General features: G+C 45.6%; 1 protein-coding gene across 1 annotated transcript in view; it reads right to left on the bottom strand.

Moving 5' to 3' along the window:
* Positions 1 to 26,062, bottom strand: part of LOC139472773 (uncharacterized) — a 79,939-nt gene that overhangs the window by 25,078 nt on the left and 28,799 nt on the right. The window lies entirely within an intron of this gene.

Genomic DNA, 26,062 nt, shown 5'->3' with positions numbered 1-26,062 from the left:
TTACTGTATGATAAACAACAACCACAAGTCGTTTATTTCTATAATAAAAGTGACAAAACCCATCTTCCATATTCACAAGAAATCAGAGTCCACTGTACGGTTCTGACTATATCCCGCTCTCATGTTAATGAAACACTTACAAATGGTAACGATACCAAGTGTTTGCAAAAAGGTGAGCGTATCCTGCCCCATCGGTGGCCCATCACAAACACATACAAAGGCAGGTCAAATGTTTACCTTACAAAATTTCACGAACATATGGTACAAATCCAAATAAGGAATTGCACTGGACATTGTATTTGTCACAAATGCAACAAGTTTGGGAATATCCTAAAAATAGAACCATAAAGCTCAAAGGTGCCAAACCTAGAATTTGGCAGTCCTGGTGATCAAAATGGTCACCAAAGAAATGATTGCCTTCAAGGTGGAATCAACATGGAAGCATTCTGGCATACCCTTGTCAACAAACAGGACTCCTCCAGCCCTGCCAGGCAGACAATTAGCACATCAGCGTGAACTTGTTTGTTTATTTGGTTAGTAAACACAGCTGGGATGGAAATCATCACGAGCTCCTCAGACCAGGAGGAATGTTGGGTGGTTGTCTGGCCCCGGTGGACAAGACTCCCGGAATGTTGGGTGGTTGTCTGGCCCCCGTGGACAAGACTCCTGGAATGTTGGGTGGTTGTCTGGCCCCGGTGGACAAGACTCCCGGAATGTTGGGTAGTTGTCTGGCCCCGGTGGACAAGACTCCTGGAATGTTGGGTGGTTGTCTGGCCCCGGTGGACAAGACTCCCGGAATGTTGGGTAGTTGTCTGGCCCCGGTGGACAAGACTCCCGGAATGTTGGGTAGTTGTCTGGCCCCGGTGGACAAGACTCCCGGAATGTTGGGTGGTTGTCTGGCCCCGGTGGACAAGACTCCCGGAATGTTGGGTGGTTGTCTGGCCCCGGTGGACAAGACTCCCGGAATGTTGGGTAGTTGTCTGGCCCCGGTGGACAAGACTCCCGGAATGTTGGGTGGTTGTCTGGCCCCCGTGGACAAGACTCCCGGAATGTTGGGTGGTTGTCTGGCCCCGGTAGACAAGACTCCTGGAATGTTGGGTGGTTGTCTGGCCCCGGTGGACAAGACTCCTGGAATGTTGGGTGGTTGTCTGGCCCTGGTGGACAAGACTCCTGGAATGTTGGGTGGTTGTCTGGCCCCGGTGGACAAGACTCCTGGAATGTTGGGTAGTTGTCTGGCCCCGGTAGACAAGACTCCTGGAATGTTGGGTGGTTGTCTGGCCCCGGTGGACAAGACTCCTGGAATGTTGGGTGGTTGTCTGGCCCCGGTAGACAAGACTCCTGGAATGTTGGGTGGTTGTCTGGCCCCGGTGGACAAGACTCCTGGAATGTTGGGTAGTTGTCTGGCCCCGGTAGACAAGACTCCTGGAATGTTGGGTGGTTGTCTGGCCCCGGTGGACAAGACTCCCGGAATGTTGGGTAGTTGTCTGGCCCCGGTAGACAAGACTCCCGGAATGTTGGGTGGTTGTCTGGCCCCGGTGGACAAGACTCCCGGAATGTTGGGTAGTTGTCTGGCCCCGGTGGACAAGACTCCCGGAATGTTGGGTGGTTGTCTGGCCCCGGTGGACAAGACTCCCGGAATGTTGGGTAGTTGTCTGGCCCCGGTGGACAAGACTCGAACGTTGGGTGGTTGTCTGGCTCCGGTGGACAAGACTCCTGGTATGTTGGGTGGTTGTCTGGCCCCGGTGGACAAGACTCCCGGAATGTTGGGTGGTTGTCTGGCTCCGGTAGACAAGACTCCCGGAATGTTGGGTAGTTGTCTGGCCCCGGTGGACAAGACTCCTGGTATGTTGGGTAGTTGTCTGGCTCCGGTAGACAAGACTCCCGGAATGTTGGGTGGTTGTCTGGCTCCGGTAGACAAGACTCCCGGAATGTTGGGTAGTTGTCTGGCTGCGGTAGACAAGACTCCTGGAATGTTGGGTGGTTGTCTGGCTCCGGTAGACAAGACTCCTGGAATGTTGGGTGGTTGTCTGGCTCTGGTGGACAAGACTCCTGGAATGTTGTGATCTACATGGAATCTTCGTACCTGGGATGTTTTCCTTCTGGAGTGCTCTAGGTCCTGGTACCTTAAGTTCTTGTTGTCCTGGAGTGATTCGAGAGGTTATCGGTACCATCAACAGCAGTGTCTGGTCCCAGGGCGTGGGTTTGTTCCTACACCTAGCTTCACCTACACCCAGGCTCACCCAGTAAGCTGGACTATTTGGAATCACAGACCCATGTGTGCAGAATGCCATGTATGTTTTAGGAGGGAAAAACATATTTTGTTACTCATTGTAATATTTCAGCAGAACTCGTACCACAGAGGCCACATATCTATTAATCTTGGTCAGGAGTTATAAAAGGGGCGGTCGGGAAAAAAAAGTGAGGTGAATAACATCCGACTTCGAGCCGACAAGCTGTTGTTACTCTGCTTGGCTCTAGGAATTGAGAGTATAAGACATACTCTCTTTTGGTATGACATGGCCAGGGATGGAATCCCCTACCTTCCACTTTCAATCTCACCTTGCACTTTCAAACTCACCTGACACTTTCAATCTCACCTTCCACTTCCAACCTCACCTTCCACTTTCAATCTCACCTTGCACTTTCAATCTCACCTTCTACTTTCAATCTCACCTTCTACTTTCAATCTCACCTTCGACTTTCAATCTCACCTTGAACTTTCAATCTCACTTTCCACTTTCAATCTCACCTTGCACTTTCAAACTCACCTGACACTTTCAATCTCAACTTCCACTTTCAATCTCACCTGACACTTTCAATCTCACCTTCAGTAGCAGCCCGTCTAAGCATGCCTGAGTGTTACCCTCCCATTAACACAGGTCTATAAAATGAGAAAATGTAAATATTCAACTGAAAGAAAGACGGAGCAGTGCGAGTCCCTCAGCCGACCGACCACACATTCCTGGCCAGGAGTACCTGTGTGGTTATCAGCTGGTAGAATAACATACACACAGCTTGCTCGAAATCACGGCGCAAGATAAAACGTGCACCTAGTCAGTGTGAACCGTCTGAGATTGATGTGTCCCAGCTATCACCATCAAGCAATGCCTGCACACTCAATACCTACTGAATGTCATTTGGTGCAAAAAACCTGCCATTGAGTGAAACTGACAAAAACGTCACTTGGAATATTCCTGATTTGAAAGACAGAGGCTGTTGGCATTATCATTGTCATTCCATTGAAGGGTGTTAAACATCTAGGGGTGAGGTGAAATGGGGTTTAACGTCAAATTCAAGATTGTTTTACTAATATACAGATGGGCATGCTTGTGTGTGTGTGTGTGTGTGTTCGTGTGTGTGTATGTGTGTGTGCGCGTTTGTTTGTGTGTGTGTGTGTGCGTGCGTGCGTGTGTTTGAGTGTGTGTGTGTGAGTGTGTGTGCATGTGTTTGTGTGCGAGTGTGTGTGCGAGTGTGTGTGTGCGTGTGTTTGTGTGCGTGTGTTTGTGTGCGAGTGTGTGTGTGTGTGTTTGAGTGTGTGTGTTTGTGTGTGTGTGCGTGTGCGTGTGTGCGTGTGTTTGTGTGCGTGTGTTTGTGTGCGTGTGTGTGCGAGTGTGTGTGCGTGTGTTTGTGTGCGTGTGTTTGTGTGCGTGTGTTTGAGTGTGTGTGTTTGTGTCCTGAATAATGTTCCTGGGTGGAACTAGCCCTGTGAGATACCATTCCGCAGTTTAACATGGATACCCAACTCAGATATGTTCGATGGGGAAAAAACAACATTTACTAATCGAATATTGCTACAGCCCATCGCTTGATCAGTGGGGAGTGAGTGTTGTTTTAAGCCACAGTCCCCAATAGCTGTATCACTGTCAATCAACTCTGGGCCAGGTGAAATGGAGGTTAATGGGATGGCTGACAACCAAAGCGCAGTCAAGGCTAAAGAGTGAGTGAGTATGGTTTTACGCAGCTTTTGGCAATTTTCCAGCAATATCAGGGCAGAACCCGGGTCTTCGGCGTGACGAACGAACGCTTTAACCACTAGGCTACCCGACCGCCCCATAAGGCTAAAGAACATAAAGCTCCACTACTGTATCCTTCTCATCCTACTTTCAGTTAACATTCACAAGCATGGGGTACTGGGGACCTATTCTACACTGGACCCAGGGAGACAAGCATGGGGTACTGGGGACCTATTCTACACTGGACCCAGGGAGAGACAAGCATGGGGTACTGGGGACCTATTCTACACTGGACCCAGGGAGACAAGCATGAGGTACTGGGGACCTGTTCTACACTGGACCCAGGGAGACAAGCATGAGGTACTGGGGACCTATACTACACTGGACCCAGGGAGACAAGCATGAGGTACTGGGGACCTATTCTACACTGGACCCAGGGAGACAAGCATGAGGTACTGGGGACCTATTCTACACTGGACCCAGGGAGACAAGCATGAGGTACTGGGGACCTATTCTACACTGGACCCAGGGAGACAAGCATGGGGTACTGGGGACCTATTCTACACTGGACCCAGGGAGACAAGCATGAGGTACTGGGGACCTATTCTACACTGGACCCAGGGAGACAAGCATGAGGTACTGGGGACCTATTCTACACTGGACCCAGGGAGACAAGCATGAGGTACTGGGGACCTATTCTACACTGGACCCAGGGAGACAAGCATGAGGTACTGGGGACCTATACTACACTGGACCCAGGGATAGACAAGCATGGGGTACTGGGGACCTATTCTACACTGGACCCAGGGAGACAAGCATGGGGTACTGGGGACCTATTCTACACTGGACCCAGGGAGAGACAAGCATGGGGTACTGGGGACCTATTCTACACTGGACCCAGGGAGACAAGCATGAGGTACTGGGGACCTGTTCTACACTGGACCCAGGGAGACAAGCATGAGGTACTGGGGACCTATACTACACTGGACCCAGGGAGACAAGCATGAGGTACTGGGGACCTATTCTACACTGGACCCAGGGAGACAAGCATGAGGTACTGGGGACCTATTCTACACTGGACCCAGGGAGACAAGCATGAGGTACTGGGGACCTATTCTACACTGGACCCAGGGAGACAAGCATGGGGTACTGGGGACCTATTCTACACTGGACCCAGGGAGACAAGCATGAGGTACTGGGGACCTATTCTACACTGGACCCAGGGAGACAAGCATGAGGTACTGGGGACCTATTCTACACTGGACCCAGGGAGACAAGCATGAGGTACTGGGGACCTATTCTACACTGGACCCAGGGAGACAAGCATGGGGTACTGGGGACCTATTCTACACTGGACCCAGGGAGACAAGCATGAGGTACTGGGGACCTATTCTACACTGGACCCAGGGAGACAAGCATGAGGTACTGGGGACCTATTCTACACTGGACCCAGGGAGACAAGCATGAGGTACTGGGGACCTATTCTACACTGGACCCAGGGAGACAAGCATGAGGTACTGGGGACCTATACTACACTGGACCCAGGGATAGACAAGCATGGGGTACTGGGGACCTATTCTACACTGGACCCAGGGAGACAAGCATGGGGTACTGGGGACCTATTCTACACTGGACCCAGGGAGAGACAAGCATGGGGTACTGGGGACCTATTCTACACTGGACCCAGGGAGACAAGCATGAGGTACTGGGGACCTGTTCTACACTGGACCCAGGGAGACAAGCATGAGGTACTGGGGACCTATACTACACTGGACCCAGGGAGACAAGCATGAGGTACTGGGGACCTATTCTACACTGGACCCAGGGAGACAAGCATGAGGTACTGGGGACCTATTCTACACTGGACCCAGGGAGACAAGCATGAGGTACTGGGGACCTATTCTACACTGGACCCAGGGAGACAAGCATGGGGTACTGGGGACCTATTCTACACTGGACCCAGGGAGACAAGCATGAGGTACTGGGGACCTATTCTACACTGGACCCAGGGAGACAAGCATGAGGTACTGGGGACCTATTCTACACTGGACCCAGGGAGACAAGCATGAGGTACTGGGGACCTATTCTACACTGGACCCAGGGAGACAAGCATGAGGTACTGGGGACCTATACTACACTGGACCCAGGGATAGACAAGCATGGGGTACTGGGGACCTATTCTACACTGGACCCAGGGAGACAAGCATGAGGTACTGGGGACCCATACTACACTGGACCCAGGGGGAGACAATCATGAGGTACTGGGGACCTATTCTACACTGGACCCAGGGAGACAAGCATGAGGTACTGGGGACCCATACTACACTGGACCCAGGGAGAGACAAGCATGAGGTACTGGGAACCTATACTACACTGGACCCAGGGAGAGACAAGCATGAGGTACTGGGGACCTATTCTACACCAAGGGACACAAGTACGCGGGACCTTGTCTCCGTGCAGTCCCTGTGGGGTGCAATACCTACTTAGTCCATAACTGGATCTACAAGGACAGAATTATTTTCGTATCTACCATGTAATCCACTCAGAGGCTGATAACCCAGTTATCGACTGGCGGAGTAATCAGCTGCCTACATGACTGATGGGTTTCTCAGACAGCCCACAGTGTAGAAACACATTACGGAACACTGTGCCTGTAGGTGCAAACAAAGTCCTTACAGGCCATAGAGCAGTGGAATCTGACTAAACCAGATATTTGTCAACAAGTTTATGGTCCAACATTTACTTAATTAATTATCATCATCCAATCTGTTTCGTTTTCTTCAACTTCCACCACTGAAAAGGAGGGGCAAAGAAAATAGATTCATATTATTTGGGAAGGGGGGGAGAGAGATGAGAAGAGTTGCTGGGATCAAGATTAGATATTTTTTAGTCTGAAGATATTTGTTATTACAACTATGGTGAGGTAAGGTTAGATGAAATTGCGTTTAACGTCGCATCCAAGATTATTGCACTTAAAAAGTATAAAAATACATATTTTACATTTTCAATGCTCATGGAAGCTGTCGATCACTTAACGGGAGATAAATCTGGGATTCCAGGCCCGTCAAAGTTACAGCAGAGTTACAGGGCAAATGCTTGCTGACATCCTCAAATCTTCAACACACAGTTAACTCACTCACTTAATCCCACTGCCCCGGTGGAGTATTTGATAACAGCCAGAAGAACAGAGTATTGGCCACATAAACTTCATGTTATGGTCAGTAATCCTCTCTCAGACACATTTTCTGCCACATGAGAATTAGACATGCAGTCGAACTCAGCCCCTGAACAATTCAAGTTTTCAATTCCAGAATCAACAGCAGCCAGCAGTTATCCCACAAAAGACTTTGCAAATTCTTAGAAGACTATGCTGAGTCTATTGAGAGTCAAACTATGATGGACAAGTTACTTATCAAGCTTAATGCAGATACAAGTATCATGGTGTCCCATTCCTGACAACCACTGTCAAGTATAACACTTAGACCCATGAAGATCTGGGGTAGAACAGGTCTTCAGCAACCCATTCCTGACAACCACTGTCAAATATAACACTTAGACCCATGAAGATCTGGGGTAGAACAGGTCTTCAGCAACCCATTCCTGACAACCACTGTCAAATATAACACTTAGACCCATGAAGATCTGGGGTAGAACAGGTCTTCAGCAACCCATTCCTGACAACCACTGTCAAATATAACACTTAGACCTGTGAAGATCCGGGGTAGAATAGGTCTGCAGCAACCCATGCTTGCTGTAAAAGGTGACTATGCTCGTGGTAAGAGGCTACCAAGAGGGATGGGGTAGTCAGGCTCCCTGACTTGGTTGATGCATGTCATTGATCCCAATTGTGTGGATCAATGCTCATGATGTCAATCACTGTATTGTCTGGTCCAGACTTGATTATTTACAGACCGTCTTATAGCTGGAATATTGCTGAGTGTGGCATAAAACCAACCAACAAACCAACTCGTTTTAAAAGGTTAACTTACACTGTAGCCATATATCTGAGCATCTCCAACCTCAGTGGCTCAACCACTGTGTTACTTGTAATTATACAGCCAGAGCTAAGCACAACATGGGACCGTCGTCCAGATCTCGCGGATGTCGCGTCTACCCACAGAGCTGAAGGTCAGGGTTGGATACCTGGCTGCGTCATACCATTAAAGATGGTACTTGTTGTTACCCTGCCTGGTGCCTGTCATTTAGGGAAACAACAAGTATGGTCTGTATACTGTGTCTGAGTGGGGTATTCATTGTAACGGTAGCATGATATATCAGTGAGCTAGCACTATATCACGACCAGTACGAGCAGCCGCATAAACACCCACATGGACGTCGCTGTATATTTAAGTGCAATTATCTTGAATGAGACGTTCGACCCCATTTCACCGTAACTAATCCCTAAGTAAATTTGCTTTGTTCATCCTGTCTGCCAGTACATTGTCATGAACCTGACACCTATCCTAAACAGTGAGTGAGTGAGTTGGGTTTAACATCGATTTTAACAGTATTCCTGTTATATCGCGGCGTGTCAGCTTAATGTGAGAGGAAAGCCCAAAGTGATGCAGGTCTCAGACGTTTACCACTTCGGTGAAACCCACGAGCTCGGGTAGGGTGCTGACAAACCTAGAAACATAATCGGGGTGAACTGGCATTCAAACCCTCAATCATAGGTCTCTGGCATGCCAGACCGATTTAAACCCTTGTTTTACAGTTTCTTATGCCCCCCAATGCCTGAAGGCAGAAACAGGGATGGCTCAGACAAGATGAAGCTGTACAAGCAATGAAACTGGTCTGGACTGGTATGGAAACAGGAGCATGTGGAATTCCACAAATTTCATACAAAAAATAAAAATCTCTGCAAAGAAATGATAAAACTGTTTCTTCAACATCAAAGAGCTTGAACATGAACCTGCTGGATGGCTGTGATGGGAGACGAGGCTATCAGCACCGCAGTCTGTAGTTAATCCCCACCCTGCTCACAGGCTCCGCTGACACTACAGATGAGGCTATCAGCACCGCAGTCTGTAGTTAATCCCAACCCTGCACACAGGCTCCGCTGACACTACAGATGAGGCTATCAGCACCGCAGTCTGTAGTTAATCCCCACCCTGCTCACAGGCTCCGCTGACACTACAGATGAGGCTATCAGCACCGCAGTCTGTAGTTAATCCCCACCCTGCTCACAGGCTCCGCTGACACTACAGACGAGGCTATCAGCACCGCAGTCTGCAGTTAATCCCCACCCTGCTCACAGGCTCCGCTGACACTACAGACGAGGCTATCAGCACCGCAGTCTGTAGTTAATCCCCACCCTGCTCACAGGCTCCGCTGACACTACAGATGAGGCTATCAGCACCGCAGTCTGTAGTTAATCCCCACCCTGCACACAGGCTCCGCTGACACTACAGATGAGGCTATCAGCACCGCAGTCTGTAGTTAATCCCCACCCTGCTCACAGGCTCCGCTGACACTACAGATGAGACTATCAGCACCGCAGTCTGTAGTTAATCCCAACCCCGCACACAGGCTCCGCTGACACTACAGATGAATGGGCAGAGAGATGCTGCTGGTAGTATCTCCCTAGGCAAGAAAATATTGAGATAAACTCCCATTCACCTTCCACAAAGAGCATGTGGTGTGTGTGTTCTCCAGTGGTGTGTTATGTTCAGAGTTCAGCGGGGCGTCAACTGTGGGTACAGAGCAATGTCAAGTGGTTTCTTATTAACCTTATAACAAGGGAGATAAAAAACTTCAGGACAAAAAGGTGAATGGTTTGGATGGATGAACGTATTGGTGCCTGCTGGGCCTGCATACAAATGGCACACGAGTCTCACCATCTACAGCACATGTGATTAACACTCAGACCTACACGGTGACAAATGATTCCTCATATCAATATATGTACCAACAATGTACCAAATACTTGCTCACAATGCTTGAAACATGAACATAAAAAACATATCTAGTTCAAGCAAGGCTAGCTGCCTGTTAAGTCCAAATGACTTCATGATTAAATTACGGAGTCAGACTTCAGCCACAAGTACAAAGCCTGGTGCAGTTTAATTCCGGGCAGTCGAGTAAGCTTAGCTGATAACAACAGTGTGACAACACTAAAATGTACGAAAAATCATGTTAAGAGCCAAGTAGACCCAGAAGTTTATTAACTGAATTTAAAGATGCTGCAACTATCAGTAGCAATTTTTTTACTGTTATCAAATGTTATATATTCAAGCGACACTTTGTATACTTTTCACATTAAGAAACAAGTGCAACATTATTATCTATAAAAACACTCCAAGGCCTTGGACTGCACATCAGCACTTAATAACTCTATTTGTAGTCAGTTTATTATACGCCTCACAAGACTTAACCTTGTTATCACCAGCAGTGTCAATCATGGCACGTGGTCTACATCAAGGCTATAGCATTGCAGCCTATCTAGTCCTACTAGGAATAAGGTCACTTGGTGCAAAGTTGTAACTCAGGCCAGGTTTGACAGATAACTAGAGTAGGTGCCCTTGTACAGGTCATTGGGGGCAGGTGCCCTTGTACAGGGCATTAGGGGCAGGTGCCCTTGTACAGGGCATTGGGAGCAGGTGCCCTTGTACAGGGCATTGGGAGCAGGTATCCTTGTACAGGGCATTGAGAGCAGGTCTTCTTGAACAGGGCATTGGGGGCAGGTGCCCTTGTACAGGGCATTGGGGGCAGGTGCCCTTGTACAGGGCATTGGGAGCAGGTATCCTTGTACAGGGCATTGAGAGCAGGTCTTCTTGAACAGGGCATTGGGGCAGGTGCCCTTGTACAGGGCATTGGGGCAGGTGCCCTTGTACAGGGCATTGGGGGCAGGTGCCCTTGAACAGGGCATTGTGGGCAGGTGCCCTTGTACAGGGCATTGAGAGCAGGTCTTCTTGAACAGGGCATTGGGGGCAGGTTCCCTTGTACAGGGCATTGGGGGCAGGTCTTCTTGAACAGGGCATTGGGGGTAATTTTTGTGACAGGTGATCTTGGACAGCTATATGACGACGGTCAGTAAATAATTGAGTCTGGACCTGATCATCCAGTGATTGATATCACGAACATCAATCCACGCAATTGGGATATGAAGACACGCATCAGCGAGCCTGACCACCTAGTCATCCTCATCGCATGGGGAGATGGGAGGATCCTGCACAGCAACTCAAGCCCAACATAAACATCAGTACATGTGTCCTCTACAGGTCACCATTTCACCAGTGTCTGTTCAACATCAAGGGTCAGGCACCAGTGTCTGTTCAACATCAAGGGTCAGGCACCAGTGTCTGTTCAACATCAAGGGTCAGGCACCAGTGTCTGTTCATCATCAAGGGTCAGGCACCAGTGTCTGTTCAACATCAAGGGTCAGGCACCAGTGTCTGTTCAACATCAAGGGTCAGGCACCAGTGTCTGTTCAACATCAAGGGTCAGGCACCAGTGTCTGTTCAACATCAAGGGTCAGGCACCAGTGTCTGTTCAACATCAAGGGTCAGGCACCAGTGTGTTGCATCCTTGCCCAATACCTGTGGACTCCACCCCTTGAAGTGCTCATTCCCTGAAAACACGACCCCCTGACATGCTCCCCCAGACGTGCTCCCCCACCACGTGCTCCCCCTGAGACTGGTCATGTGAGCAGTACACCGAAACACCTGTCACTACCAAGCTTATACTGGATTAACACCAACAGATATCACATTTCATCAATTACGCAAGCACCCACCAAGTAGGAGGGGTCAATTCCAGTGTGGACCTTGTCAAACCTTAAGCCCAGTCACGTGTACAGTGAAACACTCCACCATGTCACTGGACATACCTGCTGATTGTGTACACACTGTAGTGCAGGATGATGTTACCCACACCGAAGTCCAAACACTTTCAGAGATGACATGAGAGTGTATTGTATTTATCTCAAACATAACTTCATAAAACATAAAGTTTCAGACCATCAAAAGAGTCAAGGTGTAATGAAATGACAAAATACTTCTCAAAAACATCTTTAGTAAAAGATCACTTTTACATATTTTTTTTTTAATTGCATCTTGTTTTGGAGAGACACGGTTATTCTGCTAGATCGGCAACACCTGACCTCCCTAAGCAACCTACTGGATCAGCAACACCCTGATGTAACTTAGCAACCTACTGGATCAGCAACACCCTAACCTCCCTTGGCAACCTTCTGGATCAGCAACACCCTGACCTTACTTAGCAACATACTGGATCAGCAACACCTTGACCTCCCTAAGCAACCTACTGGATCAGCAACACCTTGACCTCCCTTAGCAACCTACTGGATCAGCAACACCTTGACCTCCCTTAGCAACATACTGGATCAGCAACACCCTGATGTAACTTAGCAGCCTTCTGGATCAGCAACACCCTGACCTCCCTTAGCAACATACTGGATCAGCAACACCTTGACCTCCCTTAGCAACCTACTGGATCAGCAACACCTTGACCTCCCCTAGCAACCTACTGGATCAGCAACACCCTAACCTAACTTAGCAACCTACTGGATCAGCAACACCTTGACCTCCCTTAGCAACCAACTGGATCAGCAACACCTTGACCTCCCCTAGCAACCTACTGGATCAGCAACACCTTGACCTCCCTTAGCAACCTACTGGATCAGCAACACCCTGACCTCCTTTAGCAACCTACTGGATCAGCAACACCCTGACCTCCCTTAGCAACCTACTGGATCAGCAACACCCTGACCTCCCTTAGCAAACTACTGGATCAGCAACACCTTGACCTCCCCTTAGCAGCCTACTGGATCAGCAACACCTTGACCTCCCCTTAGCAACCTACTTGATCAGAAACAACTTGACCTCCCTTAGCAACCTACTGGATCAGCAACACCCTGACCTCCCCTTAGCAGCCTACTGGATCAGCAACACCCTGACCTAACTTAGCAACCAACTAGATCGGTAAAACAGTGGACCTGTTTGTCTTTGAGTGACAGTTTAACGTTGCTTTGATGTTTTCCACTTTGATAAAACCAAAGCACCATGCCTATAATCAGGGTAAGAAACTCCAACAAATGTCAGCCAGACCACAGGACTGGCTAGCTGAAATACTTGCCAGCCCTGACCAAAACCTGCCTGCCCACTATAATCATATGTTTCTCAGGATAATTTAATTAAAAATATGAAAACTGATTGCTTGTAGCATAAGTGCATCGCTAAATGTTAGGTTGTCTAAAAGCTAACAGGGTTTCTTTTGGGTTTATCATTCATCTTTACATGTGAATTAATGCTTCTCATCGGGAAATATTTAGAATATTTTCACCTATGAAATATAACCCAACCGTCGGGCAGGGGGATTTGAAAATCTCTCAGCCCGAGTTGAAATCAACCCGTCTCAGATGGTCAGGCAGGCAGGTATTTCGAACGCTACTATAATGGAACCCACGATCATCGGTTCCTCATAGGAACAAATTGGGTGTTCCCTAGCTTAATTTGAGTGGTATACATCATTAAAAACTTGGGAAAAAATCTTACCATCCTAAATATATTTTAATTGGCGACAGTCAAGTGGCAAGTGACGCGTTTCGTGTTCCTACATTCCACAAAGATAGCGAATACTAAATACTTTCAAACATTATCGTGCGAATAGGCTCAGAAGTAACACATTGTGCTATTTTCATGACAGCTGACAGACATACTCTACTTAAATGCTGAGAGGAATATTAACAGCTCCCTAATCTACATTTTATAACTGTCTGTAACATTCCTCCAAACTCGTCCCACCCTTAAAAACCAACTCACACTTAGCCAACCACAAGCACCCAGTAAACCTCTCCCTGGGAAGCCTTGAACAGGGAGGGTTCAGCAACAGCAGACCCCCTTGCCTCATGACAGTATTCACGAGACATGGTCACATGACCTGCTGTCATTCTGCACAGCAGAGAGGTCTCTCCAGGCCCATTGTTGTCAACCACAAAACCACAAGCGTCAACAGATTCAACAACAATTTGTGGTTTGTGTACTTGATACGCCCTTTCTCTTCCTTCAATGTCCTCTAAGCTGGGGAATCGTCTACAAAGACCCTGCGGAGGGCATGACAATCAGGCAGACAATGACTCCATTTCAATCGGTACATCTAGCTCTGGGAAAGGTTCTTCAGGAGCAGTGCTGGCATGGACGTGTTAGCATGGCAGTGATGACGTCACGGGTGACCTTATGTTGGCGGGAGAGTTGAATTATAAACGTGCACCGAGTGACCCTCAGAGGACACCGAGTGCATGAATGTTTTACTGGGGGGGGGGAAACGGAGATTAACGTTGTGGTCAAGATGAATGCGTACATAGCGACCTGAACGTGTGACTGCTATCTTGGCTGATCATGCTAGTCGTATGTCTGAACTAATGGCTGTTTCATAGCACTGGCCCACTGTGATACAGCCAGAGCTCCAGATAAGCTGCGTATCTGCGTGAAATACACATCAGAAATGCAGAAATATTCAGTAAAATATAATCCAAGTGTATCAAATACGCAACGAACATTACAGATACGCTACAAAAAAAAAACTTGTGCGTATCATCAAAATATTGTGAAGTAACCCTTCGTATTTGATTAGTAAATCAGCAACTTATTTTGAAATTATAAACGGGCATTCAGTCAACCTTGCCAAACTCCACGATGACAGTTAAATCATGATCATTTGCCATGACACTTTCTTGTGGAAGTATCGTGGTATTTTTGAGTCCTATAAAGCCCTCGAACCCACACGACACCAGTTTGCAGTTTTTAAATATTTAACTTAAATACCCACATGTCTAAAACCTAGTGGGTAACAGAAATTTGAATACCCAGATAGAATTACTGATACCCAATGATTTTAAAATGTATGGGTAAAATACCAACAACACCAAAAGCTTATCTGAACTCTGTACCACGCTGCAGTTCAACATGAATACCCCACTCAGACACAGTATACTGACTCCGAGCCGACCAGTCCTTGTTCTAGCCCCTTAATACCCGACACCAGGCAGGGTAACAACAAGTACCATCTTTTAACAGCTTATGGTAGGACATCATCAGGATTGAGCTACTGACCTCTGCTCTTCAGGCAGACGTTCTATCTACAATGTAGCCAGTCACTTACCCTAAAACAGTCTGTGCTGAAAATGTTTGAGTCAAATTGACAAAATGTATACCACCTTTGAACCATTTTCAGTACATTTAAGTGTAAATATGTCTTGTTATAAGCTAAGCTTACTAGACCAAACAGAATGTTTCTAGACTCGTGCCCCGGACTAGTGGATGACGGTCAAACATAATGAACGTCACACAGCTTGTATTTACAGAGTTGGAAAACGAGTGAGAGAGAGTGTATGGTTTAGCATCAGTTAGCATTATATCTTCCCGAGGCAAGTGAGTTAACTGACTATAAAAGTCCAGTTTCCACCCTTGCCGAACTAGGCCGGTATCATGGCGTTACATTTTGGCTGGGCTAAGTCTATGCATGGTCGAATAAACTAACCGAAACAGTTAGGGATCCAGAATATTTTAGAGGGATATTTTTGTAGTGAAGACTGACAACACAATTTCATAAAAATATCCAGCATAATGTTCATGGTCCCTAACTTGTCTTGTTCAGTATACATTGTACGAACAATTACACCACAAATCCATTTGTTCAGTATACATTGTACCAACAATTACACCACAAATCCATTTGTTCAGTATACATTGTACCAACAATTACACCACAAATCCATTTGTTCAGTATACATTGTACCAACAATTACACCACAAATCCATTTGTTCAGTATACATTGTACCAACAATTACACCACAAATCCATTTGTTCAGTATACATTGTACCAACAATTACACAATTACACCACAAATCCATTTGTTCAGTATACATTGTACCAACAATTACACCACAAATCCATTTGTTCCGTATACATTGTACCAACAATTACACAGTTACACCACAAATCTATTTGTTCAGTATACATTGTACCAACAATTACACCACAAATCCATTTGTTCAGTATACATTGTACCAACAATTACACCACAAATCCATTTGTTCAGTATACATTGTACCAACAATTACACCACAAATCCATTTGTTCAGTATACATTGTACCAACAATTACACCACAAATCCATTTGTTCAGTATACATTGTACCAACAATTACACAATTACACCACAAATCCATTTGTTCAGTATACATTGTACCAACAATTACACCACAAATCCATTTGTTCAGTATACATTGTACCAACAATTACACCACAAATCCATTTGTTCAGTATACATTGTACCAACAATTACACAATTACACCACAAATCCATTTGTTCAGTATACATTGTACCAACAATTACACCACAAATCCATTTGTTCAGTATACATTGTACCAACAATTACACCACAAATCCATTTGTTCAGTATACATTGTACCAACAATTACACCACAAATCCATTTGTTCAGTATACATTGTACCAACAATTACACCACAAATCCATTTGTTCAGTATACATTGTACCAACAATTACACCACAAATCCATTTGTTCAGTATACATTGTACCAACAATTACACCACAAATCCATTTGTTCAGTATACATTGTACCAACAATTACACCACAAATCCTTTTGTTCAGTATACATTGTACCAACAATTACACCACACATCCATTTGTTCAGTATACATTGTACCAACAATTACACAATTACACCACAAATCCATTTGTTCAGTATACATTGTACCAACAATTACACCACAAATCCATTTGTTCAGTATACATTGTACCAACAATTACACCACAAATCCATTTGTTCAGTATACATTGTACCAACAATTACACAATTACACCACAAATCCATTTGTTCAGTATACATTGTACCAACAATTACACCACAAATCCATTTGTTCAGTATACATTGTACCAACAATTACACAATTACACCACAAATCCATTTGTTCAGTATACATTGTACCAACAATTACACCACAAATCCATTTGTTCAGTATACATTGTACCAACAATTACACCACAAATCCATTTGTTCAGTATACATTGTACCAACAATTACACCACAAATCCATTTGTTCAGTATACATTGTACCAACAATTACACCACAAATCCATTTGTTCAGTATACATTGTACCAACAATTACACCACAAATCCATTTGTTCAGTATACATTGTACCAACAATTACACCACAAATCCATTTGTTCAGTATACATTGTACCAACAATTACACCACAAATCCTTTTGTTCAGTATACATTGTACCAACAATTACACCACACATCCATTTGTTCAGTATACATTGTACCAACAATTACACAATTACACCACAAATCCATTTGTTCAGTATACATTGTACCAACAATTACACCACAAATCCATTTGTTCAGTATACATTGTACCAACAATTACACCACAAATCCATTTGTTCAGTATACATTGTACCAACAATTACACCACAAATCCTTTTGTTCAGTATACATTGTACCAACAATTACACCACACATCCATTTGTTCAGTATACATTGTACCAACAATTACACCACAAATCCATTTGTTCAGTATACATTGTACCAACAATTACACCACAAATCCATTTGTTCAGTATACATTGTACCAACAATTACACAATTACACCACAAATCCATTTGTTCAGTATACATTGTACCAACAATTACACCACAAATCCATTTGTTCAGTATACATTGTACCAACAATTACACCACAAATCCATTTGTTCAGTATACATTGTACCAACAATTACACAATTACACCACAAACCCATTGAACCATTTTTTTTTTATTTTATTTTTTTTTTAGGGGAAGAAGTTTTACTGTCAGTACAATTGACATAGCGTGTATACAAATTCGACACATGTCAGAATCAAATGTTGAGATGTGTTTGTGTGCATTGTTTCCAAAGCGTGTTTGATAGACAAGGCTGGGAACCCATGACAGTATATCATCTTTCTATGTCTCAAACTAAGTGTCCATTACTCATTTTGTTTAGTATATTTCTTAAAGTGTCGTTAAAGGACCCGATAAACGACACTTCGAGATGTGCAGTAGACACAAAAAACCATACCAAGATATATCCTGAATGAACTGGGTGGTCACATTGAACTAATTTTGTCATATCTGTTTTCAGGTACAGGGTATTTTTTAGTAAGATATTTGGGGGTCAAAGTCATAAACAGGAGGGTCTTGGATTTACGAGAAAAGTAACGATGTCCTAGCGTTACACTTGTAGGAAGCCTTCACTCTATTCAGGGACAGGGACTTCAATAAATCAGCAAGACAGACACAGGCACTTGAACTCAGAGTGTCGGTCTTATCAGGAGAGAAATGTCCGTCATGTGTAACAAGCAATCTCAAAGTGAGACTTTTACTTTTGGGATTCGAACAGCCATTTTGTTGCATCCATCTTCAATTTATATAGGGGATGAATACGACCTTGATATAAACAAATCTTGCCTGTCTCCATGCAATCTCCCTGTCTGCCCCCAAAAAGGGCTGACTGGTGGGACACGGTATCTGGAGCAATCCCCCTGTCTGCACCCAAAAAGGGCTGACTGGTGGGACACGGTATCTGGAGCAATCTCCCTGTCTGCCCCCAAACAGGGCTGACTGGTGGGACACGGTATCTGGAGCAATCTCCCTGTCTGCACCCAAACAGGGCTGACTGGTGGGACACGGTACCTGGAGCAGTTTATGGTGAAATGATGAATGTGTATCTCCAGAAAAGAGATATTGTTTTTTGTCCATGATCATATCACTGGGGTGTCTGCACTGACGGGTGAATGTACAGCGTAACATAGAGTTGCACTGCGTCACCCCTACACTGGAGGCGGAAGTGTGGCTGCTAGTTGGACGACTTGCTTGTTGGGTGGACTGGTGGGTGGATGGCATACTGGGTGGGTGGATGGCATACTGAGCGGGTGGGTGGGTGGCATAATGGGTGGGTGGATGGCATACTGAGTGGGTGAGTGGGTGGATGTCATACTGAGTGGGTAGGTGGGTGGATGTCATACTGAGCGGGTGGGTGGGTGGCATAATGGGTGGGTGGATGGCAAACTGGATGGGTGGATGGCATACTGAGTGTGTGGGTGGGTGGATGGCAAACTGGATGGGTGGATGGCATACTGAGTGTGTGGGTGGGTGGATGGCAAACTGGATGGGTGGGTGGCATACTGAGTGTGTGGGTGGGTGGATGGCAAACTGGATGGGTGGATGGCATACTGAGTGGGTGAGTGGGTGGATGTCATACTGAGTGGGTGGGTGGGTGGATGTCATACTGAGCGGGTGGGTGGGTGGCATAATGGGTGGGTGGATGGCAAACTGGATGGGTGGATGGCATACTGAGTGTGTGGGTGGGTGGATGGCAAACTGGATGGGTGGATGGCATACTGAGTGTGTGGGTGGGTGGATGGCAAACTGGATGGGTGGATGGCATACTGAGTGTGTGGGTGGGTGGATGGCAAACTGGATGGGTGGGTGGCATACTGAGTGTGTGGGTGGGTGGATGGCAAACTGGATGGGTGGATGGCATACTGAGTGTGTGGGTGGGTGGATGGCAAACTGGATGGGTGGATGGCATACTGAGTGTGTGGGTGGGTGGATGGCAAACTGGATGGGTGGATGGCATACTGAGTGGGTGAGTGGGTGGATGTCATACTGAGTGGGTGGATGTCATACTGAGTGGGTGGGTGGGTGGATGTCATACTGAGCGGGTGGGTGGATGGCAAACTGGATGGGTGGATGGCATACTGAGTGGGTGAGTGGGTGGATGTCATACTGAGTGGGTGGGTGGCATACTGAGTGGGTGGGTGGGTGGGTGGATGACATACTGAGTGGGTGGGTGGCATACTGAGTGGGTGGGTGGGTGTCAAACTGGGTGGGTGGGTTGGTGGCATACTGAGTGTGTGGGTGGGTGGGTGGCAAACTGGGTGGGTGGATAGCATACTGAGTATGTGGGTGGGTTGGTGGAATACTGAGTGGCTGGGTGGCAAACTGGGTGGGTGGCATACTGGGTGGGTGGGTGGCTGTGTGGTTGCTGAGAGGTTTTGGGGTGGGTGAGTTGGTGGGTGGATGGGTGGGTGGATGGTTGCTGAGAGGTTTTCGGGTGGGAGGCCGGGGTACACCAGAAATGGGAATTAAGTCAGATTCTTTAGCATGACAAGCGACCGCTTTAACCACAAAGCTAACCCCAGGCCAGTCCTCCAGCAATGTTTGAATACAGCAGATAGTTGATTGAACCCTGGTACAGCAGTTGAGAGTTAGGTAAGTCTGACGGGATGCTCCAGCTCACCCCGACAGATCGGTCCAGGCCGGGACCTCGACCACGATGACGAGCACCTTGTGGTGCACACAGTCACAGCCTACTCTCCATGTCAACAACACCATTGTTATCAGCAAGGTGACACCAGCCCAGTTTATACTACCTGCATCTATCTATCTCCACGGTGACACAGATTGGAGGTCAGGTGGTCTGCAGTGATGGAGAGTGATGGCGAGGTATGGCCGTGATTAGGTATCACTGATAGTAGTAGGTACAGGTGACCAAGTGCAGTTGGAGTGAAAGGAAGTAAGTGCAGTTGGAGTGAAAGGAAGTAAGTGCAGTTGGAGTGAAAGGAAGTAAGTACAGTTGGAGTGAAAGGAAGTAAGTGCAGTTGGAGTGAAGGAAGTAAGTGCAGTTGGAGTGAAGGAAGTAAGTGCAGTTGGAGTGAAAGGAAGTAAGTGCAGTTGGAGTGAAAGGAAGTAAGTGCAGTTGGAGTGAAAGGAAGTAAGTGCAGTTGGAGTGAAAGGAAGTAAGTGCAGTTGGAGAGAAAGGAAGTAAGTGCAGTTGGAGTGAAGGAAGTAAGTGCAGTTGGAGTGAAAGGAAGTAAGTGCAGTTGGAGTGAAAGGAAGTAAGTGCAGTTGGAGTGAAAGGAAGTAAGTGCAGTTGGAGTGAAGGAAGTAAGTGCAGTTGGAGTGAAGGAAGTAAGTGCAGTTGGAGTGAAAGGAAGTAAGTGCAGTTGGAGTGAAAGGAAGTAAGTGCAGTTGGAGTGAAAGGAAGTAAGTGCAGTTGGAGTGAAAGGAAGTAAGTACAGTTGGAGTGAAAGGAAGTAAGTGCAGTTGGAGTGAAAGGAAGTAAGTGCAGTTGGAGTGAAAGGAAGTAAGTGCAGTTGGAGTGAAAGGAAGTAAGTGTAGTTGGAGTGAAAGGAAGTAAGTGCAGTTGGAGTGAAAGGAAGTAAGTGCAGTTGGAGTGAAAGGAAGTAAGTGCAGTTGGAGTGAAAGGAAGTAAGTGCAGTTGGAGTGAAAGGAAGTAAGTGCAGTTGGAGAGAAAGGAAGTAAGTGCAGTTGGAGAGAAAGGAAGTAAGTACAGTTGGAGAGAAAGGAAGTAAGTGCAGTTGGAGAGAAAGGAAGTAAGTGCAGTTGGAGTGAAAGGAAGTAAGTGCAGTTGGAGTGAAAGGAAGTAAGTGCAGTTGGAGTGAAAGGAAGTAAGTGCAGTTGGAGTGAAAGGAAGTAAGTACAGTTGGAGAGAAAGGAAGTAAGTGCAGTTGGAGAGAAAGGAAGTAAGTGTAGTTGGAGAGAAAGGAAGTAAGTACAGTTGGAGTGAAAGGAAGTAAGTGTAGTTGGAGAGAAAGGAAGTAAGTACAGTTGGAGTGAAGGAAGTAAGTGCAGTTGGAGTGAAGGAAGTAAGTGCAGTTGGAGTGAAAGGAAGTAAGTGCAGTTGGAGAGAAAGGAAGTAAGTGTAGTTGGAGAGAAAGGAAGGAAGTGTAGTTGGAGAGAAAGGAAGTAAGTACAGTTGGAGTGAAAGGAAGTAAGTACAGTTGGAGTGAAAGGAAGTAAGTGCAGTTGGAGTGAAAGGAAGTAAGTACAGTTGGAGAGAAAGGAAGTAAGTGTAGTTGGAGAGAAAGGAAGTAAGTGCAGTTGGAGTGAAAGGAAGTAAGTACAGTTGGAGAGAAAGGAAGTAAGTGCAGTTGGAGTGAAAGGAAGTAAGTGTAGTTGGAGAGAAAGGAAGTAAGTGTAGTTGGAGAGAAAGGAAGTAAGTACAGTTGGAGTGAAAGGAAGTAAGTGCAGTTGGAGTGAAAGGAAGTAAGTACAGTTGGAGAGAAAGGAAGTAAGTGCAGTTGGAGAGAAAGGAAGTAAGTGTAGTTGGAGAGAAAGGAAGTAAGTGTAGTTGGAGAGAAAGGAAGTAAGTACAGTTGGAGTGAAAGGAAGTAAGTACAGTTGGAGTGAAAGGAAGTAAGTGCAGTTGGAGAGAAAGGAAGTAAGTGTAGTTGGAGAGAAAGGAAGTAAGTGCAGTTGGAGTGAAAGGAAGTAAGTACAGTTGGAGAGAAAGGAAGTAAGTGTAGTTGGAGAGAAAGGAAGTAAGTACAGTTGGAGTGAAAGGAAGTAAGTACAGTTGGAGTGAAAGGAAGTAAGTGCAGTTGGAGTGAAAGGAAGTAAGTACAGTTGGAGAGAAAGGAAGTAAGTGCAGTTGGAGAGAAAGGAAGTAAGTGTAGTTGGAGAGAAAGGAAGTAAGTACAGTTGGAGTGAAAGGAAGTAAGTGTAGTTGGAGAGAAAGGAAGTAAGTACAGTTGGAGTGAAGGAAGTAAGTGCAGTTGGAGTGAAGGAAGTAAGTGCAGTTGGAGTGAAAGGAAGTAAGTGCAGTTGGAGAGAAAGGAAGTAAGTGTAGTTGGAGAGAAAGGAAGGAAGTGTAGTTGGAGAGAAAGGAAGTAAGTACAGTTGGAGTGAAAGGAAGTAAGTACAGTTGGAGTGAAAGGAAGTAAGTGCAGTTGGAGTGAAAGGAAGTAAGTACAGTTGGAGAGAAAGGAAGTAAGTGTAGTTGGAGAGAAAGGAAGTAAGTGCAGTTGGAGTGAAAGGAAGTAAGTACAGTTGGAGAGAAAGGAAGTAAGTGCAGTTGGAGTGAAAGGAAGTAAGTGTAGTTGGAGAGAAAGGAAGTAAGTGTAGTTGGAGAGAAAGGAAGTAAGTACAGTTGGAGTGAAAGGAAGTAAGTGCAGTTGGAGTGAAAGGAAGTAAGTACAGTTGGAGAGAAAGGAAGTAAGTGCAGTTGGAGAGAAAGGAAGTAAGTGTAGTTGGAGAGAAAGGAAGTAAGTGTAGTTGGAGAGAAAGGAAGTAAGTACAGTTGGAGTGAAAGGAAGTAAGTACAGTTGGAGTGAAAGGAAGTAAGTGCAGTTGGAGAGAAAGGAAGTAAGTGTAGTTGGAGAGAAAGGAAGTAAGTGCAGTTGGAGTGAAAGGAAGTAAGTACAGTTGGAGAGAAAGGAAGTAAGTGTAGTTGGAGAGAAAGGAAGTAAGTACAGTTGGAGTGAAAGGAAGTAAGTACAGTTGGAGTGAAAGGAAGTAAGTGCAGTTGGAGTGAAAGGAAGTAAGTACAGTTGGAGAGAAAGGAAGTAAGTGCAGTTGGAGAGAAAGGAAGTAAGTGCAGTTGGAGAGAAAGGAAGTAAGTGCAGTTGGAGTGAAAGGAAGTGAGTGCAGTTGGAGTGAAAGGAAGTAAGTGCAGTTGGAGTGAAAGGAAGTAAGTGCAGTTGGAGTGAAGGAAGTAAGTGCAGTTGGAGTGAAAGGAAGTAAGTGCAGTTGGAGTGAAAGGAAGTAAGTGCAGTTGGAGTGAAAGGAAGTAAGTGCAGTTGGAGTGAAAGGAAGTAAGTGCAGTTGGAGTGAAGGAAGTAAGTGCAGTTGGAGTGAAGGAAGTAAGTGCAGTTGGAGTGAAAGGAAGTAAGTGCAGTTGGAGTGAAAGGAAGTAAGTGCAGTTGGAGTGAAGGAAGTAAGTGCAGTTGGAGTGAAAGGAAGTAAGTGCAGTTGGAGTGAAAGGAAGTAAGTACAGTTGGAGAGAAAGGGAGGAGTAAAAGGGAGTAAGTGCCCCACTCAGACACAGTATACTGACTCTGAGCCGACCAGTCCTTGTTTTAGCCCCTTGCCGAGCACCAGGCAGGGTAACAACAAGTACCATCTTTTCATGTCTTTTGGTATGACATGGCTGGGGATCGAACCCCGCACCTTCCTCTCCCCGGGCGGACGCTCTACCACTAGACCACAAAGTCAGTAATTGCAGAGTAAGCAATGTAAATACACATTAACCAGTGTAGTCACAAACAGTCAGGGAGGTCACATTCTCCAGAAGAAAACATCGCCAGCACCAGTACATTACTTACAATTTCTGCTACCGCCGACTGTCCACCATTCTACCCCACGACATGAAGAGTCATTCATGCTATCAACCACTGGTCTGCCAGGTCAAAACTTGATAATGTATCAGCCATGACACTGCTGATATAACACAGACATTCACTCACTCACACAATAATTGTTTAATCTGCAAACCTAGCACTCAAGGGAGGTAACTCTACACGACAAAAAATAAACCAAACATCCACCTGTCAAACATTTAGACCGTATTCTTCCACTAAACAAAGTTCCAGGTAGAAACCGATGCTTCGTGCTGATCGAAGGAACTTAATGACCTCACTACGTCTGGATACAAGGCTTCCAGCAACAATAACCCCATCTATTTATACACAGACAAGGGGAGCTGGCAACATAACGGTGGTACCCAGGAATCACTGGCAGTGTAGCAGACATGAACATGTAGCTCTCTGTGCGTCTCGGGACGTACAGTGATAGGTTTGGGTCGTCCAAGGCATCACCATGGTGGCCTAGGCTGGTCACCTGGAGCAGGGTTAGAACTCAACTCAAAAGCTCTAATTAGGGAAAATTAAAAATGTCTGCCAGCCTTCAGGAATATGTATTAGCTCCCAAATGTTTCCCCACGTGGTACAATGTGGGAAGCCTGATTCAGCCAAACAGAAATATTGCTGGATCTTTATTTAACAGAACTTGATAAACATGCACTTTGTGGTAGTCAATTTTAAATATTCCTAAACACTGATAACTTCCTACTTTACATGATACTCATCCAAAATAAAATGTTTCCATGAGTTCTAAGTGCATCCACTGCCAACAGCATCGGTAAAGGAACTTGATGTAATAAAACAATCATAAATTAATTTGTATCAAGATCAAGGCTAATATTTAGCCTCAAATCTGCAGCAAATGTCATAACAATATAGGAATTTTTCCTGAAAGCAGCGAAAATCATACCCAAGATAATAAAAACCACGATATCCTGTCCATCTACATTTGTTTCCCTATTTTTATTCTGGTTGATTTTGAATTAAATACCGCATTCGATGTAATAAGCGCCCCGCTCTAATAAGCGCCCACAGCGATATTTGCTTATATATTGGCAAGTGAACAATCCCAATTAGCACCCCTTCCGATTGATCAATGTACACAAGACTTATGCCACTGAAAGAAGACTTATGTATTCGTGTATAATATGCACTTGTGTGTTATATGCACCCTTAATTATGGGCAATTAAATTCTGAAAAAATATATCTGTCGTATATAAACAGTCAGGCCGTCAGTATAACCACGAAATTTATCTTTCAACTCTGTTTTTTCCACCAAAATAATATTCTAATAAGAGCCCCCTATTTCTAATTTTGAGAGCGCCCTGGGCGCTTATTACGTCGAATAGGGGGTACTTCGATAAAAAATCTGTAGAGAGCACCCATACAGATAGGGTGGCGACAGATGCACTTAACCACAGTTGCAAATTAAAGTTCCCATTGGAACAAAACCACAGTGTAAGGGACTGGGACATGCTGATCAAAGAAGCAGCATCAACTGAAATGTTTAGTTTGTTTGTTTGTTTGTTTGTTTATTTGTTGTTTAACGCCGCACTCAGCAATATTCCAGCTATATGACGGCAGTCTGTAAATAATCGAGCCTGGACCAGATAATCCAGTGATTGATATCATGAGCATCGATCCACGCAAATTTGGATGCATCAACCAAGTCAGCGAGCCTGACCACCCGATCTGTCGCCTCTCACAACAAGCATAATTGCCACTTATGACAAGCATGGGTTGCTGAAGACCTATTCTATCCGAGATCTTCTGTACCAAGGACAAGTAAACATATTTCAAAGGTAGTCCTCACTGACCAGCAGAACTTGAGGGTCGTAGTTCTGAACTAATTCTCAATGCTTCAATTTTCCCACAAAAACTGACAGAAAATGTCAACATAGAAAACATTTTTGTCTTTTTCAAGCTAC

The sequence above is a fragment of the Haliotis cracherodii genome, unplaced genomic scaffold (genome assembly GCF_022045235.1).
Source record: "Haliotis cracherodii isolate W230 unplaced genomic scaffold, xgHalCrac1.p SCAF_25, whole genome shotgun sequence".
Taxonomy (NCBI): Eukaryota; Metazoa; Mollusca; class Gastropoda; order Lepetellida; family Haliotidae; genus Haliotis; species Haliotis cracherodii.
This window is presented reverse-complemented; position numbering and strand designations above follow the sequence as displayed.